At 34.5% G+C, this 12,759-nt stretch overlaps 1 pseudogene; it reads left to right on the top strand.

Annotated features, from left to right (window-relative positions):
* Nucleotides 1-254: 254 nt before the first annotated feature.
* Nucleotides 255-5,025, top strand: LOC123830956 (annotated as a pseudogene).
* Nucleotides 5,026-12,759: the final 7,734 nt, after the last annotated feature.

Below are 12,759 nucleotides of genomic sequence, written 5' to 3'. Positions count from 1 at the left end.
AGAAGGAAAAAGCTTAAGCACTGAAATGTAATGATTCCAAACTTAGCTGCTCATGTTCTGAGGCAACTCCATTCTTATTTTCAAATAATTATTATTATAACAATAGTACTTTCCTCCTCCATAACAGATGTCTCTCGTACCATCAGTATCATGTATTCACAGCACATCTCTCATTTTAGCCATATCTGTGTTAGGTCATTCCAATTCACTTCATACTGCCAATCTCCTACTCCAATATTTCTGCATTCTGCCCTAAGGTCTCCTCCGGACACAATGGGTGCTTGCTCAGCCCATTTGGCAAGCACAGCCCAGGTAAGTAAAAATTTAACTCCTATCTGAGGCAACTCTCAGTTGATAGAATGTGGAGTTTGTGGATAAATGCACCAGCTCTTTAACATGGACTGGTTGAAAGGTGAAGGGATAAGTCAAAGAATGTGTGTGTGTGTGTGTGTGTGTGTGTGTGTGTGTGTGACCCATAGACATGGACAACGGTGTGGGGATTGACTATGGGAATGGGGACCATGCTGGGGGAATTGGGACAACGGTAATAGCATAAACAATAAAAATTTTAAAAGATAAAAAATAAAGTGGATTACAGAAAACTCAAAAACACATCTCTAAATTTTTTTCAATTAGAGTTAACATTTACTATTAATTTATATTATTTTCAGGTATACAGCTTAGTGGCTAGACATTTATATAATTTACAAAGTGATGCTCCCAATGATTCTAGTATCCACCTGACACTATACAGTTATTACAATACTATTGACTATATTACCTATGCTGTACTTTACATCCCTGTGACTATTTTGTAACTACAAATTTGTACTTCTTAATCCCTTCACTTTTCTCACCCAGCCCCCTAATACTCTTCCCCTCTGGGAACCACCAGTTTGTTCTCTGTATCTATAAGTCTGTTTCCGTTTTGTTTTCCTATTTTGTCCTTTAGATTCCACAGATAACTGAAATCATGTGGTATACATCTTTCCCTGTCTGATTTACTTCACTTAGCATAATGCCCTCTAAGTCTATCCATGTTGCCATAAATGGTAAGATTTCATTCATTTTTATGGCTCAGTAATATTCCATTGTATATATGTACTACATCTTTTTTATCCAATTGTTCATTGATGGGCACTTAGGTTGCTTTTATGTCTTAGAGGCTATTGTAAATAATGCTGTAATGAACAAATATGTTTTTGAATTAGTGGTTTGTATTTCTTCAAGTAAATACCCAGAAATGGAATTACTGTGTCATAAGGTAGTCCTATTTTTAATTTTTGGAGATCCCTCCATACTATCTCCCTAGCAGCTGCACCAATTTGCAATCCCACCAACAGTGCACTAGGGTTCCTTTTTCTCCACATCCTTGCCAGCACTAGTCATTTGTGGATTTGTTGATGATAGCCATTCTGACAGGTGCTAAGTGATATCTCACCGTGGTTTTAACTGGCATTCCCCTGATGATTAGTGACATTGAGCATCTTTTGATATGTCTATTGGCCATTTGTATATCCTCTTTGGAGAAGTGTCTATTCAGGTCCTCTAGCCATTTTTTAACTGGATTGTTTGTTTTTTTTAGTGGTAAGTGATATGAGTTCTTTATACAATTTGGATATTAACCTTTTATCAGATGTGTCAGTGTCAAATATCTTTCATTCAATAGCTTGTCTTTTCCTTTTGTTCATGGTTCCCTTGACTGTGCAAAAACTTTTTAGTTTGATGTAGTCCCATTTATTTTTTCTTTCATTTCCTTTGCCTGGGGAGATGTAGCAAAAAGAAAATTAAAAGAACAGTGTCACAGAGTTTACTGCCTAGTAACACATTCTTATGTTTGACTTCCTCTTTCCTATTTCATTCTACTCACTTTCTCCCTCTTGGTTCCTGGGACTTTCTCCTAAATAAACTACCTGCATCCAAGAGTGTCTCTATGACTCTGCTTTCAGAGAAACATGGATTGAAAATACTCTCAACCACTATATTCCAGTAACATTAGGGACTTTGCAGTTCTGTGAAAAGACAAGCTCTTTCCTGCCTCAGGGCTTTTGTATACTCTATTCCTTCTAGTTGTGCCTTTTCTCATTTCATCAGTCAGGTGTCAACTTAAATATAACTTTATAAGAGAAACGTTTCCTGATGTCTTAGAGCAGGTTTGATGCCCTTATATCAACAAGTACTTTTGTTTAGTGGTACTTGTTATAACTATAGTCGAATATTTATTTAGATACTTTTATGTGTAAAGTTGATTTCCTGAAATAGATTTCAAGCTCCATGAGGTCAGGGAGGATGTCTGTTCATGTTAGTGTGCTCAGGATATAATAAAAAGTCTGGAAATATCACCCGTTTGTCATTTCCCTATACTCTAGGGATACAATAAGAACAAATCAGACCAACATTTTACTCTCATGGATCTTACATTCTAGGAGGGAGACCCAATACAAAACCCAAAAGATACAAATAAAATATGTGGTGTTCTAGAAGATGGTAAGTGCTATAAGGAAAATAAAGTAACAAAGGGATCTCTTTTCCAGCTTGAAACATGGAGGACGCAGAAGAGAAAAGGAAGGTTCCTGTTGTGCCAGAAACCCTTAAGAAAATGCAAAGAAATTTTGTAGAGCTGGAGATCAGATGTCCAAGAAAGAAGTTTGCCCAAAAGATGTTTCAAAGGACAAGAGGGACTCTTATCTATTAAAAAAAAACCTAAGCATTATCACAAGAAATATAGGCAGAGATATGGAATTGAAATTTGAAAGGCTAGAATGACAAGAAAAGCTGGCAACTTCTATGTACCTGCAGAACCCAAATTAGTATTTGTCATTGGGATCAAAGTTATCAAGGGCACCTTTAAGCTCAGTGCATGGGGGTACCTAAATCTGATGTCAGTAAATAAACAGATCTATAAGCATGGTATGGCACAATTAACAAAAAACAAATTGCCCTGACAGATAACACATTGATTGCCTGATTTCTTGGTAAATATGGCATCATCTGCATGGAGGGTCTGATTCATAAGATCCATTCTATTGGAAAATGTTTCAAAGAAGCAAACAACTTCCTGTGGCCCTTCAAGTTATCTTCTCCATGAGGTGGAATGAAAAAAAAAAAAAAGACCAGCCATTTTGGAGAAGGTGGAGAATGCTAGTAACAGGGGATACCAGACCAATAGGCTTATTGGGATGAAATAAGGTATCTACCATGGTTATTTTTGTAATCTGGTCACTTAGTAAATAGTGACTGCTTTACAACTAAAAAAAAAGTAGCAAAGGGGAAAAGAGAGTGTTGAGGGAGTTGCACTTTTGAATTGGGTGGTCATGGAAGGTCTCAATGATGTGAAATTTGAGACAGCATCTGAAAGATATGTTGAGTCTTTAATGCTACCAACTAAGCTATTAAAGGGTTCACATCATATATGAAATATAAAACTGAAAGCAGCAAATAAATGAGAAAAAAACACAAAAACTGATAGACACAGACAACAGTATAGTGGTTACCAGAAGGAAGGGGAAAGGAGGGTTAGTAAGGGGCAAAGGGGATCAAATATTTGGTGACAGAAGATTTTCCTTTGGGTGGTAAATACTCTGTGTGATATACAGATGATGTATCATAGAGTTGTACACTTGAAACCTATATCATTTTATTAACCAGTGTCATCCCAATAAATTTTATTTAAAAATGGAATATAAAAAATAAAATAAATAAAAGATATGAGCCATATGAGTGTTCAGGCAGAGGGAAGAATAAGTGCAGGAGGATGCCTACCTGAGTGTGTGAAGAGAAAATGGGAAGAGTGAAAAGTAATGGAATTTCCTGAAATATCAGCCAAGAATAGGGAAGAAAAAGTTGAGAGAATAATCTTAAGGAATCAATGGAAAAGAATAAACCCACTTTTTGCTAGCACTATACCAGATTCAGCTTGTTTAGTAAAAAGGCTACAATTATATTATAAGGTAGCAAATGATTAGTATCATATAAAAGGAAGAGAAAAAGTTCTTGGAAGTCGAGTAACAAAAAGAATCAAAAAAGTAAATGGAAGAGGCAGCATGTGAGCAGGACCTAAAAATAACATTGAATACTGCAGAGTGGGTAAAATTTAACGATGAGAAGAAAAGACTACTAACTATCAAGTTATGTTAGTCTGCAGTCCCTAAGAAAACAAATCCTGAGACAAAGATGAAGTGCTAATGTAAAAGTGAGGAAAAAAAAGAAGTGAGGGTAAGGAAAAGCTGGTAGCAAATACAATATTATACATTACTTTTTAAAGTTACACAGCTAGAAACTTGCCTAAACAGGGTATCTCCAGACAGGTTATATGGAAACACCATGCCTCAGAAAAGTCCACTACAAAAGAATGAAGGGAGATTTTACTGGCTAGCCACTCCTGGGTCCTGCTCCCATTGTCATAACTCTGTGGCATGATCCTTCATTTAAGTCTGGAATTTGAGAAAGGAGTCAGATACCTCAAGATTCAGTTGTGAAAACAGCTGGATACACTGGGGTCTGTAGGATTGGTGATAGGGCAGTAGTGGGGGCTGAGCGTGTGGTGACCACATAAATTGGTATAATCACTTTAAAAAACTTTTTGGCAGCATCTATTAAATCTAAACATCCAATTTTACTCCAACAGAATCTACCCAACAGAAAGGAATGGATATGTAAATGGAGATCAAATAATGCAAACAACATAACAACATATGTAAAAATGTTTACAGTACTTTTAGTTGTAGCCCAAAAATGGGAATAATGCAAATGTTTAAGAAAAGTAGAATGGATAAACAACTGTAATAAAATCATATGAGAGAATATTCAGCAATAAGAAAAAACTAGTACTAAATACATTAACATGTGTGAATCTCACAAATGTTATGTTGAGTGAAAGAAGAGAGTCTAAAAAGAATATAAGAACAGGCAAAACTAATCTATGGCAACATAAATTAGAATAGCTGTTTCATGGGTGAAGCATAGTTATAGGTAGGGAAGAGGTATGAGAGAACCTGGAGTGGTGGAAATGTTCTAAATCTTAATCTGGATGATAGTTGAAAAGATGTATATATATATATATTTTAAGTCCATAGGGTTGTACATTTAATTCATTTTACTCTGTAGTTCCATGAAAAGTGGTAATATGGTCATCATTAAATTGTCTAAAAATGTGTCTTATTCAAAATAAAAATTTTAATTATAGGATTTCATTGAAGATACTTTTTGACCTGGACCTTCTTTCTAGACAGGGTCTTGTTTACTTGCTATACCTAAATATTTAGTGTGTTTTTTTTAATAAAATACCACACACTCAAAAATTGTTGCTTTTGCAAATACTGTTTCCTACCTGGAATATCCTTTTCATTCTTTTAACCTACCCCACAATTCCCCTAGTAATTTACACAAAATTTTAAGTCTTAATTCAATCAGCATCTCATCCAAGCCATCTCAGGCACAATTAGCAACCTCTTTGCTATGTTCTTTTAGCACTCTCTGATAGCATTTTCAAACTGTCTTATAAGTGTTTGTTACTTGTTTGACTCTTTCACCATATTGTAGCCTTGAGAAAACCATTTTCACTTGTTTTGTTTATAAAAAGTATTATTAACATATAACATGCAGTTTGAATAAATTAGGCACAATAAATTTTTGTGAATGACTTAACAAGAGAAGAATTAGGGAAAACCATGGTCAGCTACTCCAATGAGTTTCTTCTACATGTTTAATGAAAAATCTAGGATATTTCTATGGCCTGTAGGCTCCAATAACACAACTCTATAATTCCTCACATGGCACTAAATTTACTTCCTTCAGGTGGACATTCAAATATAGAAAGTTATTCATATTTCCAGAAACAATTGCAGCAGCCAAGTGATTTAAACAGGGGATAAATGATTTTTCCCAAAGTGGGCCAGACAATCAATAGATCTACAAGTAGTTAGTTACAGGGTAGCCACGGGGATGTAAAGTACAGTATAGGAAATGGAATAGCCAAAGGACTTATACACAGGACCCATAGACATGAACAATGGTGGGGGGACTGCCTGAGGGAGTAGGGGGTGCTGGGTGAATGGAGGCAAAGGAAGGAAATCAGAACAATGGAAATAGCATAATCAATAAAATAAAATTTAAAAAATAATTACCCAAATGGTATTTTCCTAAGACATCTTGTACAGAGGTATACAGGATTAATTATTTTGTACCATAATGGCTGTTTGATTGACATTCTGTGCAAATGTGCATAATTTACAGACTAGCTGTATCATTGCAGTACAATACACTCTTTACATCAACAAAAGATGTTTTTAACATCACACAAAATCTTACTGGAAACCATGTGTTTTGTCTCTAAATTCATTTATTTTTCTTATGTGGTGCCTAATTATATCTTTATTCCTTTTTCATTGTTGACACTGTTACAGATGTCCCCCATTTGCCCCCATTGCACACCTCTGCCCAGCCCCTGCTCCCCCACACCCCTCACTGAGCCTTCACCACACTGTTGTCTGTGTCCATGGGCCACACATATATCCATACATGTTCTTCAGCTAATCTCTTCCAGTCCTGCCCACCCCCTTCCCCTCTGAGATCTGTCAGTCTGTTCCATGTATCCATGCCTCTGGTTTTATTTTGTTGCCAGTTTGTTTATTAGATTTCACATATGAGTGTTTTGTCTTTCTCTAACTGGCTGATTTTGCTTAGCATGAGATTCTCTAGGTCCATCTATGCTGTTGCAGAAGGGTAAGAGTTCCTTCTTTTTTTACAGCTGCGTAGTATTCTATTGTGTAAATGTACCATGTCTTCTTCATTCATTCATTTACTGATGTACACTTGGGCTAGTTCCAGATCTTAGCCATTATAAATAATGCTGCTATGAACATAGGGGTGCATATGTTCTTTCCTAAATTCATTTTGAAAGTAACTTTTAAATTCTAAAACATTAATTTAGCAAAGGTATACTCAAATCTATTTTCAAGACATAATTATTGCATTTACTTCATTGTAAACCCTTTTTAAAAAATGAGAAATTGAAGATAAAATTCTCAAAAGATATAAAGTGGCTGCTAGTCAGGCTCTCAAAAATCAATGTAACAGATCACATGTTAAACCTATTGTAGTTGCTTATTTTGTTGTAATTTATTTTTGAAACTGTCTCAACTGTTATATTCCTATTGGTTTTCATAGTAATCTGATGTAAATTTCTTACCAGACTATCTCTTGAACATGTTATAAAACCTGGTACAGTTTATTCTAAATAACTTACGATGTTTTAATGGCAGGAAATTTGTAATATTCATCTACCTCTAGGATTTTAATGGTAATTTTGCTTCTGTAAACATGAGGTCAAGAGTAATATTTGGGAATGTGTATGCAAAACCAAATTTAGAAAAAAATGAACTACAGTAAACTTTTAACAGAAATGCAATTTGAGAATTTAGAAATTTATCATTTTAATGACACAAGAAATAAGCATTTCTCCTAAGAAGCCACCTGTAACACATTAAGTATAAATCATAGTTTCTCAAGTGCTGTTTTGGGACCTTTATGTTGCAATTCCAGATGCATAAGTTAACTTGATTAAGCAAGGATATTGTTGCATTTGGGGTGAGCAAAAACAAAGTGATGAAAGACAGGCCTTAAAATAACTTAGGGGAAAAATACTTGGAATTTAAACTTGATGTGAAGTAAATGTGGGGGAAAAATAACATAAAGTGATTAAGATTTGAATGTATAAATATCTACATAGCAGAGAATCATTGATTTACTAATCTTATTGTATCTATTATTTTTTAAGTTGTGGCATTAAAAAATATAACAAAACAGCCCCCAAAAGTCTAAATTGGAAGAAAAACTACATATTTTAACATTGAAATGCACCATATAAAATCCAGAGTTCAGTCTTAACCTTAGAGCCTCTTAAAACTTTTACTAAAAACTCTCAATATTTTTAACACTTTTATAATGCATACCAAGTGTCAGTTACTGTTTTAAGCACTGTGTAAATATGAAGTTATTAAATCGTTGTAATAATCTCATGAAGTATGTACTATTATTCTAATTTTACAAATGAGAAAACACATTGCTTTTGGCTGGGTAAAACCTCCAAAATAATGATGTTAAGTAACTCGCCCAAGGTCACAAAGCTAATGACAGAACCAGACCTGAACCCAGACAATTGCTCCAAAAACTATCATCATATCTATTATATGCCATGTTGCTTCCCCAGTGCCTAATATTCAGTCTTCAGAAGATTAACTAGTATCATGTGTAGCACAAAACTACAATGGTGTCACTTAGGTCAAGGACCAAGTAGAGATGGTCAATGCAAGCAAATAAAGGAAACTTAACCTAAACTTACAAGAATGTATGGCTCTTCTCAGAAATCAGCAGAGGACACCAGTCAATAACCAAATGCCAAGTCTGTTCATCTTTGGATGTCCTTGTCTAAACTACCCTGATCGAAATAAGAAAGAAGACCATTATGCAACCAATCAGCTGAAAAAGCCAAATAATTTCTCCATTTATCCCACAGAAATCCCTTAGTCCCTGAACAACTTGGAACTCATTACTCCTATAGCCTTTCATTTCCCAGCTTGCAAGTCAAAAACCTTGCAATAATCTCATCTTTCTGCTTTGTTTTATGCATTATGTGGAGTTTAGTTTTCACAAAGGAATAATAATGTATTTTGAAATTTTTTAATTGAACAAAATGTCAAAGAATATAAAGGCTAAAGGCATTAACTACATTTTACTAAATTCCCCATAAACACTCGAATTGCTCATGAAGATCTTCAACAAATGATCATAGAGATTGTACTTGAACACTGCCAGTGAGGTGGACAATTTCACTTTCAGAAATTAAGTATTTTTCTGAAATCTTCCTCTTTCAAGCTTTTATCCTATTTTGACCCTATCCTCTAAAACCACACAAAATTTATCTCATCTTTCTTTTACACTGCTGCTCTTTAAATATGTGAAGAAACATTATGTTCTAATTTTCCTTCACCCAGGCTAAACATTCCATTTCCTTCAAAATTTCTTCATGTACACAGTGGAGTTTTCTCACATTTCTACACTTTCTTTTCTGGATGTGCTCCAGTCAATCTTGTATCTTTTAAAGTGCACCATTTCCAGACTCAAAGATAGAGAGCAGGCTGACAGTTGTCAGGGGAGGGGGATTGGGTAGGTTCTGTGGAGGGATTGAGCTAAAAAGAAAAAAAGGAAGAAAGAACTCATGGACACAGACAACAATATAGTGGTTGCTGAGGGGAGGGGGATAGGTGGATGAGGGTGTAGGGGGGATAAATGGTGATGTATGGAGACTTGACTTGGGGTGGTGAACACACAATACAGAGTACAGATGATGTGTTGTGGAGTTGTGCACCTGAAAGCTGTACAATTTTGTTAGCCTGTGTTACCCCAATAAATTAATTAAAAAATTAAGTGCACCATTTCTAAACTAAATTCCATATTCTAGGAGTATTTTAACCATAATTGACTAACAACATTACTTTTCATTCTAAATGTTGTTAATGTAGATAAATATTGACTTTTTAGACAGCAAAAATTTACAGATTCACATCAAGTTTGTCATAAAATAAAGATTTTTTTACATATATTCCAACTAAAAACATGCAATTGATTTTTGGACATAAATTCACAATAATTTAACCTTATGAAATTGAATCTTGTTGTTGATCAATCTATTATTCTAGTCTGTTGAGATCTTTTGAGATACTGATTATCTCATTTAACAAATGAACTATTTTCTCATTTTTTCTCAATTAAACTTGATTGGGACATTATCAATGTTTATCTAAGATAGTGCTTCAAATACTAAACATGAAAAAAAAGCTCTACCACTAACTTTAAAAATTATTAAATACACTGTTTATTTTATAACTTTTAGATGCACTGAATTGTTACAAAGATAGCACAGGGAGAGATGTCCCACATCCAGGTTCCCCTATTATTAACATCTTAAATTGTTAGTACGGTCTGTCACAATTAATGAGCCAATACTGATAAATTATTAAGTAACATCCATAATTTTCTCAGATATAGCTCCATTTTCCTCTAATGTCCTCTTTGGGTTCCAGGATCTCATCTAGGATATCACATCTCCTTAGGTTCTTGGTAGTGACAGTTTCATACACTTTGCTTGTTCTTATGACCTTGACAGTTTTGAGGAGCACCAGCTAGGTATTTTGTGGAACTTGCCTAATGTTTTTCTTATGAAGAGACTGAGGATATAGGTTTGGAGAAGGACAACCACAGGGGTAAAGTGCCAATCTCATCAAATCCTTTCAGAATGGCTACTATCAATACTGTAAACATGACATCTCTGTTGATGCTAGCTTTGGTCACCTGGCTTGAGACAGTGTTTGTCAGGATTCTCCACTATAAAATCACACTTTCTGTTTTATAAAAAAATCTCTTTCCATAATTTACTCTTTGGAAGAAACTCAGTAGGTACTGTTCACACTTTTTTTTAAAATTTTATTTATTCATTTTTAGAGAGATGGGGAGAGAAGGAGAGAAATATCAATGTGTGGTTGCCTCTCATGCACCCCATACTGGAGACCTGGCCCACAACTCAGGCATGTGCCCTGACTGGGTATCGACCCTTTGGTTTGCAGCTGGCACTCAATCCACTAAGCTACACCAGCCAGGACTGTCCACACTTATGAAGTAGAGATTTATGCTTCTTATCTTTAAAGGTGGGTTATTTACATAAATTATTTGGAATTATTATGCATGAGATACTTGTCTACTCTCTACCATGTATTCATTTATTCAATAATTTACTTATATTAGTATGAACTTATGAATATTTATTTTAGATGGTGCTTCATTATTTTCTTGTTCAAATTGTTCCTTCCAGCTTTGGCTCTTGGGAGCTATTTTCGTTGAGTATTAGATCCCTTTGATATATCATCACCATTATGAAGGTTAGTTTGTTGGAGTGTTTTCTTACCTCCAGCACTACATTTTTTTTTACTTTAAATAATCTTTTATTTTTCAATTACAGTAGACATACAATATTATATTAGTTTCAAGTATATAACCCAGTGGTTAGATATTATATCACTTACTAAGTCATCACACCAATAAATCTAGTGCCCTTCTGATACCATACATAGTTATTACAATTTTATTAACTATTTTCCCTATGCTATACTTTACATCCCCATGACATTTCTGTAATTATCAATTTGTACTTCTCAATCACTTTACATTTTTCCCTTCTATCCTCAACACACATCCCATCTGGCCACCATTAAAATGTTTTCTGTATCTATGAGTCCGTTTCTGTTCTGCTTGATCATTTTGTTTAGTGTAAATATTGCTACCCCAGCTTTTTATGCTTATTTGTTTGCATTTTCATGAAATACCTTTTTCCATCCCTTAACTTTCAGTCTGTGTGTGTTTTTTGATCTGAAGTAAGTCTCTTGTAGACAGCATATGTAAAGGTCTTGTTTTGCTATTCATTTGGCCACCATATGTCTTTTGATTGGAGCATTACATCATTTGCATTTAAAGTAATTGTTGATAGATATGTATTTCTTGCCATTATATTATTTGTATTTTAAATCTCCTCCTCCTCCTTCTTCTCTTTCTTCTTCTTCTTCAAGAAGACCCTTTAACATTTCTTGTAATACTGGTTTGGTGGTAATGAACTCCTTTAGCATTTTCTTCTCTTGGAAGCTCTTTATTTCTCCTTCAATTCTAAATGCCATATTTTGCCATGTATGATGCACACTTTTCGACCAAATTTTTTAGGGAAAAATAAGGATGTGCATTATACATGGGTATAATGGTTATATACCATGGGTATAATAATCCCAAGTATAATTTTCACAAACACATGGGTGTACATTATACATGGCAAAACACAGCTAATAGCTTTGTTAGATAGAGTAATCTTGGTTGGGAAGCTGGGTAAAAAGGTGAAAAAATAAAACAAAAAAAAATCTGATAGACACAGACAATAGTGCAGTGATTAACAGAGGAAAAGGGGAGTGGGGAAGGTAGAAGAAGGCAAAAGGATGATAAATAGAAGTAGACTTGAGTTTGAATGTTGCACACATATTACAACGTACATATTATGTATTATACAATTGTACACTTGAAACCTATATAATTTTATTAACCAATACCACCCCAATAAATTCAATAAATATTAAAAAGAAGTAAATGAGAACAGAAAAGAGAGAGGGAAAAAGAAAATATACAACTAAAATTATAAATTAGAGATATAGTCAAGATTTTGAACTCATGTAAGAAATGATGGAAAACTATAGGCCAAAATATTTGAAAACTCAGATAAATAGATAAATTGCTGGAAAGATACATTTTTTAATCCTCACCCAAAGATATGTTTATTGGTTTTAGAGAGAAAGGGAGATAGAGGGGGAAGAAATCAGTGTGAGAGAGAAATATCAATCAGTTGCCTCCCATGTGTACCCTGACTGAGGATTGAACCTGCAACCTAGGTATGTGCCCTCATTCAGATTTGAACACACAACTTTTTGGTGCATGAGACAATGCTCCAACTAACTGAGCCACCTGGCCAAGGTTAGAAAGATATTTTAATGAAAAAAAAAGCACAAGGACTTCTGGTCAAGATAGTGGCATAGGTAAACACAACTTACCTTCTTGCACAACCACATCAAAATTACAACTAAAATGTAGAACAACCATCACTCAGAACCATCACAAATTGAGTTGAATGGAAATCTGACAACTATGAAATGAAAGAAAATACATCCATCC

The sequence above is a fragment of the Phyllostomus hastatus genome, unplaced genomic scaffold (assembly GCF_019186645.2).
Source record: "Phyllostomus hastatus isolate PE091 unplaced genomic scaffold, TTU_PhHast_1.1 phas_contig_147, whole genome shotgun sequence".
In the NCBI taxonomy this organism is placed as follows: Eukaryota; Metazoa; Chordata; class Mammalia; order Chiroptera; family Phyllostomidae; genus Phyllostomus; species Phyllostomus hastatus.
Note: the sequence above shows the minus strand (reverse complement) of the source record. Positions and strands in the feature narration are given on the sequence as shown.